This window comes from Zeus faber (assembly GCF_960531495.2).
Source record: "Zeus faber genome assembly, chromosome: 11".
Lineage (NCBI taxonomy): Eukaryota > Metazoa > Chordata > Actinopteri > Zeiformes > Zeidae > Zeus > Zeus faber.
In genome coordinates, this window is record NC_137205.1 from 16951933 (window position 1) to 16965226 (window position 13294).

The 13294-nt window shown below is 46.6% G+C and overlaps 1 long non-coding RNA gene across 1 annotated transcript in view; it reads left to right on the forward strand.

Moving 5' to 3' along the window:
- The window catches only part of LOC307236525, a 64728-nt gene that overhangs the window by 36060 nt on the left and 15374 nt on the right, over window positions 1-13294 (forward strand). Inside the window, exon 2 of the long non-coding RNA XR_013844378.1 lies at window positions 6610-6668. This is a non-coding gene — a long non-coding RNA (uncharacterized lncRNA). The remainder of the gene's footprint in view (window positions 1-6609; window positions 6669-13294) is intronic.

A 13294-nucleotide genomic window follows, 5' to 3' on the forward strand; every position in this document is an offset into this window, starting at 1 on the left:
CCCCCCCCCCCCCCCCGCACCTTTTGTTTTTACACCCAATGGCACTTTTGGGGAGTCGAGGGGGCAATTCTGCATACTATGGAGCCACCGCTAGTGTTGGCACTTTGCCCCCCTCGTCCCCCAGCGTTCTTCCCCCAAAATGGGACTTTTCGAGGCAGGCCCTCCGCTGCATATTTTTAAATTACTTAAAGCTTTTCACCCAGGCGGGGCACCAATCTACTGGCATCATTTGGAGCCCGCGCACACCGAGAAAATGGACCCCTTTTATTTTTTTTGTTGTTTATTTTTTTTCTTTCTTCTCCGCGCTAAAGGGGTTGGCGAGCGGGGGAGCAAAACAAAGCGTTGGCCCGGCGAAGCGCATCTCGGGCCGGCTGGCTCAAAAGAGGGGCCTCTTTCATGGTTGTTTATGAGCGCTCCTCTTCAAAAAACACACATTACAAATCACATCCCGTTCTTCTTCTGATGGAGGGGTGTGTGTGGGGGGGGGCGTAGTTGAAATGCCTCTTGTTTTTCCATCCGTTCCAGTTGATTGATTGAGTTGAGCCGGGTTTGATCCGGTCCCCGACTCCGCTATCTCTAACGTAACTTTTGTTGTGGCGCGTTAGTGCTGGACAATATTGACTAAATCTATATATCTATGCCTTGATATGGATAATTTGAAAATATTTTAAGGGATCACATCTGGTGCTTTCATCATAAAGCCTTCACGTATAGGAACATTTTGAGAAACGATCGTTAGTAGGGAGAGCAGGGAGAGGTGATGATTGGAGCAGCAGTCTACTGACGGAAAATTGCATCGCTTTACTGCAATGAAGCCGATATAACAATAACCTTTAGTCCTCAATAATTTATTTTGTTTGTGAGTCCAACATTCTCCCTCTCACCCCACTCTTTGGCCAAAGTGAATCCAGACTCCCGAGTGGTTTAAAAGATTCATTCTTTACAAAACGTATTTTTAGGAACTAAACGTTTTCAATGTTTCCATCATTAACTACAAGTAGGCCAGAATAATGAGCACAGTTCTACGTGTTTGTGACGTTTTGTGACGTTTCCGTGGTTGACAGGATAGTCGTCTTCCTCTTCACAGACGGTGGTGTGCCCTGCAGTTATTTTGGTCTCAGAATGTACCATGGCAGAAAAAAAGTTTTTGGAAACACTGGCCTAGCCCCATACACCTGTCCATGGGGCTCCAACCCAGGCCTTCCAGCCATTAAACCCCCCAATTGCTGCAGAGCTCCCGGGGGTCAGGAGGTGGGGACCCTGGGTCCCTTGTTATGTGTGTGTTTATCTGTATACGAGGCAAATAAAATGGAGGAGGCAAGCTAGCGCGAGTCCAAACTTGTGGAATGTGCATGCCTCTTTTATTTTGTCAAATCTTTTTACCGTTTTGGGTAAAGAGGAACTCAACTCCACAGGCCAAAGGGGCCACGTCTAAACCACGACAGCTGAAAAGGGCCAAAACTTATTATTACGATAATAGCACAGTTTTATTGACTGTATTCAAAACTGCTGTTTAATATGCTGCATGGTCTGGCTTGTCATTTTTAATGCATCCCAAAGCATCATGGAATATTGAAGAATATTCTCGCTTGGAGTAAGAAAAAAAAAAAAAAACTTTTTTGTGGCTGAATAGTTTATCTTGCAAACATATTTAATGCATCCCAATGTATCGTGGAATATGAAAAAAAAAAATCATAATTATAAAAACCATATTGGTTTGCCATGTCTCGCCGCAGATGCAAATACCATTGCAACATGCAGGGTTGAAAACTAGTGATGCAAGACTCAAATGAAATATTATCAAATGACGTTGGGGTCGGGGGTCACTGCAGCAAGAGAGTGTAAACGAAAGGGACAGAGTCGGAAAATCAGAACGACTCTTTTTAGCAAGTGACTCCTCAAGAACCGAATCTGAAAAAAAGAGTCAAAGCTTTCATCGCGATCGAAAACCCGGACATCATCCACTTTCCTTTTCCTTCGTCACTAATGGTGCAATCGTTCCGTTGGTGCACAGCCTAATTTGCACACAACTTTTTGTGACTTAAGGGTTATAATTCATAACCATGTAATGAGGGCGAACCATATGTCGGGAGCCACAAAATAACTGGCCGGTTGGGGCCCGCGGGCCACCTGTTGATTAGGCAGTCTCCAGACCCCCCTGGGAGCCGCTACCTTCCTCCGCCGTGTGTCACTCCGGCTCCACGTCGCTCATCGGCCTCTGCGTTTGACGGACAGGCGGCGGGAATGTGCTCGTGGAGGATTTGTGTTGTCACGGCGACCCATTCTCTCTGGGTATTGTTGAGCAAACAGCGGCGGTGCTACGTCCTGTTTTCACGGCTCCCACACGTCACTGTTCAAACTCCCGAGGAGAGAGAGAGAGCACGTCCAAAAAGAGAGCAAACACGGCAGCACTAATATTTTACCACGGTGACCTTCTGCTAACTGGAACGCACACATGTGCACAAACATTCATGCAAATGTGTGTGTGTGTGTGTGTGTGTGCGTGCGTGTGCGTGTGTGTGTGTGTGTGTGTGTGTGTGTGCGTGTGTGCGCGCGCGCGCGCTCCTTCCCACCCTCTCGCACAGGACACATACATTATTCATATATTTAAGGAATGTAATGCAAATATATTTTTTAAGTAGAGAGGTATACATATTTACACAAACAAACAAGAAACAATAAAAAATGAATCATAAATAACTTGGCAACATACAGTAAACCAAAAATATATATACATATATATATATATTATTTTTTTTATTTTATTTAGTTAGTATTGTTAGTTAGTGTTAGTCTTTTGTATACTTACATTTTTGGAGTGAACCGTTTCCCTATGCAGCAGCAACAGTAGCTCAGGGTGTTGACCTTAGAGGTCACAACCTTTCACATTTCCAGAACCTCCAACACCTTCTGACAACTATCAACTCAACAATCCCAGTGAAGGCGCGGTTAACGGCACGTTTTGCGTCATCGACACATCACGACATTTCAAGTCCCATATTACCTCTCCACAATGTCAAATTTAACTGAGCCGTATTATACTGTTATTACACGCGTGGAAAAACAGTGGGAATTCTGTGGGAAAGTCTCAAAAAGATCATTAAAAAAGATGTTTTTTTTTCTTTTATAACTGTACTAGGCCCCCGATTTCCAGAAAAACTTACTGAAACACTGCTATAATGGGCTATTTCATGTTATTTCATGACGGGGCCATGGAAAAACTGGTGAGAAAATGTGGTGGCGTTCCTTATTTTGGGGCACTGGGGCTCCGTAGGTGGTTTTGTTTCTATTAGGTTGAGTAGAGTGTCCTTTTGAATAAATATCACAGAACATGGTGATAATTTACACTATATAAATATAATTTGTCAGAATCAATACTGTCTATTCTGTATATTTTCACATATTTGGCTTTTTGTGTTGTTTATTTTTGCCTATTTTGGCAAAAAAAAATAAATTAAAATTTCTGTGTTGTTTTTCCCATACTGTTAAGTTTTTTTCTGCTAAATGTCTGCACAGCAATACACCAACCCTCACCAAGACAAATTCCTCGGATATGAAAATGTACTTTGCCGAATAAACGGATTCTCATTCTGAGAATCAACACCTAGCACATTTAATTGCCACTTGATTTAAGGCTGTCTTTGATATAACAAGGCATTCCTTTGCGGTTGTGTAACATGGCAATTCTGAGGAGCAGAAAGAGAGAGAGTTTTTTGCACGCCAGAGATAGAGCAGTGAAAGGGATGAAAAGCGCTTCACGGTCACATTGGGTTTCATGGCCGACTATCTGCTTGTTTTTCCTCAGCCGGCTTCGTGAGCAGTTGACCGGTTTGAGCTCCTGCGGTCGTGCGTGGCGCTCCCCCTAAAAACTCTACTGTAGCGTGCCCCGTTAATGACCACAAACAACCCCGACAACACACGATTAAAGCAAATATTTTAATAATGACCCGCCTCATTATCATCTCGCACTGGGAGTACAGAAGCTGAGGTGCAGCCTCCCTCGCCCTCTCTCACACTTTTATGAGTGTGAGACTTAATGCGCAGAGCAGTTAAAGCCTGCTCCTTTTTTTTTTTTTTTTATTAATTTATTTTTTTTGTGAGGTTTGTGCAAATTTGTGCAAAAGCTTTGCGCAAATTAATTGAAAACAAACCCAGATTTTATTTTACCCAGATAGTCCGAGAGCCGTGGGGTGCATGGCTGCGGTGGCACAGGCCGCTCTAGAGGGAGCTGTTTACTGAAGAAACGCACATGTTTGCTTCCTCCCAAGCAGAACCAGCAGCCTCCCCTCACCCTGCTCCCTGGTCCCTCGAAAAACGATACACCTTAAAAACATTGATTTCAGTTGTTTTTGTTTTTTTAATTCTGTTCTTGCCGTAGAGCTCGACAAATTGCCAACAAAAGTTCAAATCGTTGAGGTAACGTCGACGGGGAGTCAGGTTCAAACTCCTCAGAGTCAGTATGAGCCTCCGACCTTGAAAGAGGGGAGAAAAGAGGGCGACCCAAATTTTAGGACGTTTTTTTTTTTTCCATGTCTCCAGATCTTATCTGGAAGAAAGGAAAAAAAAAAAAAAAAGAAAAGTTTGGAATTGTGCTTCAAGGCTCGGTAGGTGCAAGATTAGGGCCTGACTGTAATCCCCCTCCTCCTCCGTGGGTGTCCCCTCTCTCTCTCTCTCTCTCTCTCTCTCCCTCGCTCACTCTCTCTCTCTCTCTCTCTCTCTCTCTCTCTCTCTCTCTCTCTCTCTCTCTCTCTCTCTCCTCCCCCACCACCACCGGAGGCCTCGAACACCCGGAGACGTTGATACAAGTCTCACCCGAACCAGCGAAAAAGCTTGACGGGCTGACTGTAGGAATGCGTCCACCGCCTCCTCCGACGGTTCCACCACCTGCAGCCGTACCTGCCGAGGTGTGGAGGGTGGCGTTGTAATCCCTGACACCGCCGAGTGTTTACTCCTGTGTTCTTTAGTTACGGCTGCCGGGACGGATGGGTGGGTGCTTCAGGAGCTTAGCCAAGACTCCTTCTCCTTCTTCTCCTTCTCCTCCTTCTTCGCTTTCTGCTTGCGTTGCTCCTCAGACCTCCTCGCGGGGGCCAACCCTCTGCGAACCGGCCATACACAAAAAAAAAAAAAAAAAAAGACCCAGATACAGTCGAAAAAACATTGGAGATTGCGGCGCTCTTACATGTGTACGTTTGGATAAATGATGTGACGACATGAAAGGTTTTTTTTTTTTTTGTTTTGTTTTTTCCTTCATAAGGAATAGAAGGGGGCTCATGGTTTTCCTTATGAAAGTCATTGGGGGTTTGTTTTTTTTTCCCCTTCTTTTTTTAGGAAGCAGTTAGGACTTATGCAATCTCCTTCTGAGATCTCTAAAGTTGCCAACTCCTACTTCTGTTCATTTTGGTTCATTGGGTTCCCATAATAGAATCGTTAAACTGTGCGGGCATTTCCCCCCCATTTCCCCCCGTGCGCTCGGGAGTATTTGAGGAGGTCTTTTTCTGTTGTTTTATATGGTTAGCGTTTCTTCATTGGTGACGTGCACCACAGCGCTGAGGTCACGAGTTGGGGAGGAGAAAGCCGTTTCCATGCCAGCGCCAGGGGTTGAACTCACTTTTATTTTAGGAAATAATCTAAAAATAGAACTTCATGCCTCACGGCAAATGCGTTTGCCCCAAACTCCCTCGATGACACACCTTTTTCGAGAAGTGACACTGCTGGAATTTGTGATCTTTGACAGACCCCCCCCCCCCCTCCCTTTTTCTCGCTCCACGATTGTACCTTTACTTCGTTTTGAGCCCTTTCCCAAAAAGATCTGCAGTTTCTGTCGCGCAGATTGGACGACGTGAGACGGTCACGGCCAAATCTCAAAGTAAGTAGGGCGCACTTGGGTGGTTTGATGAAAACAGCGTGTTCTGAAGGGAGTAGCAGATGAGAACCAGTAATATGTCCTCGCTGCTAACACGCCCTACTTCCAGAGGCACCCAGAGAGAGAGAGAGAGAGAGAGAGAGAGAGAGAGGGAGAGAGACAGACAGACCGAGACAGACAGACAGCATTTAAAACCTTTAAAGTTTAAACGACCCAATTGGATAATGGGATTAGGATTTTATTTTATTTTTTTCCATTCTGTGACAGCGCACAGAGGGGACATTATGACGACCCCATGCGCTGACACAGCCAAAAATCTTACATTTCCCCATTGTCCCGTCCCTGTGAAGGAGCTGTTTGAGTGCCAACCTGGTTTTTTCCGTGTAGCGTGACGTCGATGAGGGCCGCCGGGCCATCGTCTTTGCTATTTCTGTCCCCGACCCTGGTCGAGAAAAGGCTCACGGGAAGACGCTCTGTGTGTGTGTGTGTGTGTGTGTGTGTGTGTGTGTGTGTGTGTGTGTGTATGTGTGTGTGTGTGTAAACCCGGTCCTGTGGGCTGTGGCTTTCGCAAGATATTCCAGCAGTTCCCATTGTCACATCTCCAACACCTACGAACCGGCGCTTCGCCAAAATTGTCCCGGCCTGGGCAAAAACGGACAGGCGGGAGTTAAACCGATACAGCCAATGGAACATGATACAGTTGTTGTGTGAAGTGACGTTTGGTCTCTCTCTCTTTATTTCCACAGTCAAGGAATCCAGATTCCCGGAATGAGACGTCTTCCGCTGCTTCCCAGGGATCCTTGCGGTAAGTATCTACGCTTCTAGAGGCGTTGCAAATACTCTCGAATTGCTTGCGGTCTGCAAGTATTAGCTTATAAGCTTTTTCCTCCCATAATGCTCAGCAGGGTATACCCTCCCTGTACGTTCATGGCCTTGTCCTCTGATTATCAGTGTTCGGCATTGCTTAACAATTAGTATTGCAAAACAATGCAAATTCAGTGTTGTAATGAATGAGGTGTCGATGAGGTGGGAGACAGTCGCCCCATCTGCCGGGTGACATTTATTTCCACGCCGCCGCGGCCACTGGTGTTTGCAGAGTGAGCTCACTGGGATCCTCTGAACGATACGATGGATAGATTCCAGAGAGTTAATGCCTCACAGTGGTTGAGATTTATTAAAGCCATGATGCAACCGACCGACACTCACATTGCTGTCATACGGCCCTAGTTTGCCAAGTTTGGTTTAAGCCCCCGGCCCCCCCAACCTACTTCACACTCCTAACCTACAGTACTAGTTACAGTTAGTTATACTAGGAATATTCATCGTTCTTTTTGGCCTCTGTTGGCCGAATTCTGTCAGTGGTCCTCTCTGTTATTGGCCCATGTTCTCAGAATATCACTTGGGCTTCCTCAAAACTTCTATAGGAATAACTATTACTCTGACCCCAAAAATGAAACCAGTGCTAGAACCAGTACTTAGGCTTGAACGAGCATAAATTCAGAGCCGATGCCCCTTTTGGCCACTTTGATGCTTTAGCCGACGGTACTGAATGTACTCTAATTGAATGCCTAATTCTCCCTCAACACTACCCCCACCCCCTCCATTGGGCTCATCTGCCCTCCACCCAACCCTCCAACCGACCAGTGTGTGCCTGTCAGCGTGTCACCCCAGGGTGATGCCCCCTCTTCTCAGCCCCTCGGGGCCCTTTTTGACTCTGCGGTGCTCTGTGTTTGCCCAATCATTTGAGAGCCGGATACGGGGATGAATTGTTAACTACAGCGGGTCAGCCTGTGCCCCCCCCACCCATCCCCACCCCCCTCCAACCCCCACCCGGCCCTCGACTCTCCCCCCGACCCGCTGTTGACTGATCGCCATGGCGATGGGGCTAGGAATTTGTTTTCTCCCATGCGTCGGTTGCCAGTCCACCCTCCACCAACCCCTTCCCTTGCCACCACCACCACCACCACCACCTTGCTTCATCCCCTCCGCCTCTGGGCGTCCAATGAAAAGCTGGTTGGTGGTGGGGTTGGGGGTGGAGGGCGGGGGGGTCACATGTTTTGGGGAAGTGCCGGTGGAGCGTCCCGTCAAGAGTGGAGAGGTGCTGTCACCGGGGCTTAGCGCCGCTCCGCCGAGGAGGAAGAGCTCGGGGGGGGAAATATGTGCGCCATTTGTTTTAGCTGGAAATAGGGTTCAGTCATCTATGGTTTTCTGCCATAGAGGCCTAGGAACCGAAATGCTAAAGTTTTTGCTAAAGTATGTCGAAACTGTGGGTACACACACACACACACGCACACGCACACAGACACACACAGACAAAAAAAAATCCTCCTTCTTGCTGACATTGTGGTCGTCGCGGTTAAACCCGTTCAACTTGTGTTTATTTTCTCAGTGCAGTGAATAAGGGGAAACCTAAACAGAGTGTGTCCTGCTCTATATACATCACAGGGCTGGTACCAGCGTCTATTTCCATGCCTCGCATCTCGCACAAACACAGCAACACACAGGCAGGTCTCAGGTCTCTCGTTGGTTCCTCGTCAGTGTTTGGGGCCTCGACACAACCCAGAGACAAACGCACGGAGACCGAGTTTAGGGCTCGGCGATACAATCGAATGCCTCTTTATCGACAACTTGAAGATATGTTGGGGACGACTGTTGGTTCGAGTACAGAGCTTTTGGTTTGTTCTCCTCAGTCTGAGATGTGATTTATTGCTTTGTGGTTGTGGGGCTGAGCCCCAGACCCACACCTCTTACTAAAGGTCTCATCCTTACGGGTGTCTAAACTCAATGGGCATGCTCAAGTGTGTTTGTATGCGTGCACTTGTGTGTGTGTGTTTGCCTACACAGGCATTATTAGCTAAGGGCAGGTGAGTGTTTGCCGATCTCCCTTTATGAGCTGACTGTTTGCCCAAGGAATGCACCATGTCCGATTTGTCATTGACTTCTATTGTTTGGTTTCATCCGACTGGTGCCTCGGGGTTGCGCTCTGTTGTGCCCCGGCAAGTGAGAAATATGTGCTTTTCCTTTATTTTCTTCTTTCTTTTCGTTCCCTCCTCTGTATTTGCTCTGCGTATTTATGCATGGGTTATTGGGTAAGATTTGCTCGGACTAAATTCTGACTTTGATCAAAACGTCCACAAGAAGAACGCAAGGTGCGTTCGTAATGGAAGGAAAGACGATTCACGCACGCAAATCCCTGCGTCAGAAAGAGTCGAACTGAACACTTTTCAAGCGTTCCTGATGAACTGCAGAGTTGGAGCCCGTACCCCTGCTTCACATCTGTAGCTGCGAGCGGGGTCCTTGTTTTGACGTGGGCCATTTGCGGATGCAAAAATCACACGATTGCTTGTACTGCAATTACGCAACATTGGAATGGGAGTAAAGGGTGGAGGGGGTTGGGGGAGGGTCTGCATGAGATTATTGAACAGGAATGGAATGGCGTTTGAAAGCAGGCCCATCCCATACCCTTCAATAGCAACTTGGCTTGGGGAGGAATTGCTTTGTAGAGTGCGTGGGGCCTGCACGGTGACGACGAAGCCCGAACTCAAGGACACCCATCTTTTTTGTTTAAACTCCTCCCATCACGCGAGAAGGGCTTCCAGAGCCAACCAGATGCTATGTGTGGCTTATAATTACCAATTCAAAGCAAGAACTTGCCGGAGTTCGCGGTCAAATTAATTCCGAAGCGCAGGAGATTTACGGCCGTGCGCGTTCCAGTGTCCATGCAAATTTCCACGGATGATTTCATATAGATCTCACAACATGTGCATGAATTTGCGTGACCCCCCCCTTATGCTTGTAGTATGTGGTTGTGCGTGTGTGTGTGTGTCCAGTCCTGTTGCCACCATCTGGGTGGTCCTCACGGCTGGTTTGGTGGTAATCCCCCCTGTCCCATAAATCAGTGTCCGGACTCGGGACGGGAGCTGATGCAGTGTGACCGCCAGAGCGAGGGGGGCTCAGCGGCACCAAGCTGAGGCCCCATCCTGCCACCGCCACCGCCGCCACACGTCGGCCCTCCACACCGCTGCTAAAATAACTCCCCCACGCATGGCTGATCCTCACAGAGCCGGCCAGAGCCCCCCCGCGTATGGCCGACAATGCAAAATCAACGCTGGTCCACATTCATGAACTACGCCGGTGTTCCACGGCGCCGGAATGTACGACTCCATGACGGGCTTTAAACGCGATGAACCTAAAGCGGCGTAGGCGAAGAGGGCGCGTAGAATTGTCACAATTGTCATGGCAATACGCAATTTATCTTCCAAATTCTGCACGTCGGCCTTTCCAACATGTGACGTAAACCAAATAGAAGGATGGGAGATACACAGAGCACACGCGGAATGAGTTAGCTCAAAGCAAACAAAGCGAGTTTGGATTAAAAGTTGTAAACAGAGGAGTTGGTACCAACATAAATGAAGTACATCTGTTGTGGGGAGATGCTTTGAAAATAAAAAAGAAATGAAATTTAACAAACGCAGGTGTTTTTTTTGCGAAATGTGTCATCGATGATGGGCACGACAAGGGGAAACATTACAAAATCTTTAGCCCACCGTGACCTCAGAATCATTCAACAGGGAGTAACATGATGAATGTTTATTAACAAAGGCTCAAACGAGTTAGCGTTAGCTTCCCTACGACTCCGCCGCCCAGGGCTGGCTCTAGCCATTTTGCCGCTCTAGGCAAACTGTCGACTACGCACGATGCTTCTTTTGTTCCATCAGGAAACGGGGTAAAAGAGAATAACTTCATGTAAAATAAATAAAAACACCCTGTTTTGGCGCGCAGATCGCTCCTTGGTTGGTACCGTCGGAGCTCGGGCAGCCAAACGCTGGCGAGCCATAGGCACCATCTGAGAGGGAGACAGGTGCGCAAACTGCGCCCCGATCGCTCCCTCTTGCGCTCCCCTCAGGATGGTGCCCTATGTTGCCTATTAATAAGACATTGCTTATTTTTGCCAGTGTTACGGTATACGAAAAATCCTCCTTGCAATATAGAGAAATCGTCTTGGCTAAAGATATGCAGCTGATTTGCATTTTATTGAAAGTTGACATTTCAGTACTATATGAGAAATTTAGGAAGGTTGTGGAATCACAACTGAAACAAATTGAATACGACTGATCTTTGGTCTCGTCGAACGGAACCTGACAAGGGGCAAGTCCTTTAAATTGCACTACAGCTAATGGCCACTAGACAACTTACTCAATGGAAGTCAAGCAAAAAATAAGAAACTTCTCAGTACTATACAGTCAAAACATTTCTTTATTTAAATCTTCTAATGGGTGCCTCGATATCATTTAAGAAAATTATTGTTCCATCAAGAAGCTATTTGAGACGCTGGAGACGTGTATGTCTGGTGGTGTGGTTGTCCTAGATTACTGAAGCTCAAGCTCCATCCTGCCATGATGGCTATGAGCGTAAAGCCAAACTCTCATAGTCTAGACACTCTAAACACTCTATGGTCACACTGAGAACTTTATATATCTGTCATTTTATGAAAAGTCACTGTTTATAGATGCCCTACTGTCCTAATGAAATATAAATCCTCTCTAGCTTAATATCGAACAAGAACTTGAGTGAAGAGTGTATTACCATCCCAATTTAGCCATCTCACTAATCTCAGTGACTGCTCAGTAATACTCTCATTCAATTTCATTTACGACTGTTTTAGTTTCACCGACTTTAGCTTGCAGCGCAATTTATGACATAAACAAAGTATGCACTCACTATATCCTTAGCCTTTTTTATATAAACGGATCATCCACAACATTAAAACCACTGACAGGTGACGTGAATAACATTGCTCATCTCGTCCCAATGGGAGCTGTCAAGGGGCGGCATATGTGTGGCAGCAAGTGAACAGTCAGTTCTTGCAGATGATGTGTTGGAAGAAGGAAAAATGGGCAAGAGTAAGGATCTGCGTGACTTTGACAAGGGCCACATTGTGATGGCTAGACGACTGGGTCAGCTGCTTTCGCACAAATTGGTGAGTTAATGCTGGCAATGATAAAAAGGTGTCAGAACACACAGTGCATTACAGCTTGCTGCGTATGGGGCTGTGTAGCCACAGACGGGTCAGAGTGTCCATGTTGGACACGTGAGCGTCAGAACTGGACCATGGAACAATGGAAGAAGTTGCCTGGTCTGCTGAATCATGTTTTCTTCTACATCATGTGGATGGTCGGGGTTAGGGTCCGATGGAGCATCTGTGGGATGTGCTGGAATAACAAGCCCGATCCATGGGGGCCCCACCTCGCAACCTCCAGGACTTGAAGGATCTGCTGCTAACGTCTTGGTGCCAGATACCACAGGACACCTTCAGAGGTCTTGTGGAGCCCATGGCTTCACGGGAGCTACACAATATTAGTGGTGGTTTTAATGTTATGGCTGATCTGTGTATGTATGTGTGTATGTGTGTATGTTTATACAGTGTGTGTATATATATGTGTGTGTGTGTGTGTGTGTGTGTGTGTGTGTGTGTGTGTGTGTGTGTGTGTGTGTGTGTGTGTGTGTGTGTGTGTGTGTGTGCAGTATATTTGTGTGTACATGTGTGTGTGTGTACATATATTTGTGTGTACGTGTGTGTGTGTGTATATGTATGTATGTGTGTGTGTATATATATATATATATATATATATGTGTGTGTGTATATATGTATGTATGTGTGTGTATATATATATATATATATATGTGTGTGTGTGTGTGTGTTTATTTATGTGTGTGTGTATATGTATTTATGTGTGTATATGTATAGCATTGTCATCTTGCAGCCTCCCTTCCTCAGTTTGTTTCCAAACTTTCTGATCGTGAATGACTCTCATGATCATTTTCATTTCATATCATATTGTTTATCTTTGACCAACAACGCAAATATCCACTGTAAATAAACTTCGGCTCGAGAGCCCAAATAGCCAGTGTCTGACCCCTCAAAGTGTGAAGATTAAAGCCATGGTCTTGGTCTTTGTAGGCCCGGCAGCTCTCAGCGAGAAAGAGGAGGGAGGATGATGAAGGCCTGTCCGGGGCTGTCTGGCCTGTGTACACCTCTCCACCGGCCTTTTATCTCAGAAGATTGTTCTCAGCCTGAGCCCAGAACCGGCCCCCGGCGAGTGCGCGGTCCGCGAGACCTGTGGCATTAATAAAGATAATACTGTTTGGAATAATAACCGTCAATTCTGCCAAATAGAGGGGACACAACAGAAACAAGTGGGGGAGAGGAATACAAAAGAAGCCAAGATGAAAGGCTGGAGAGGTATGCACCCCATTTTCTCCTGCTTTCGCACTCTTCTCACTGTTGCGTGAATGGGAGCTGTAAAAACACGCTCAAACCACGTACAAACACACTCACCGAGCGACCCTCTCTGTCTGATTGTGACTTTTTTTTCCGGTGCCATGATGCAGAAATGCAATTTGTTCTTTTGTCTGTCAGACGCACAGGAG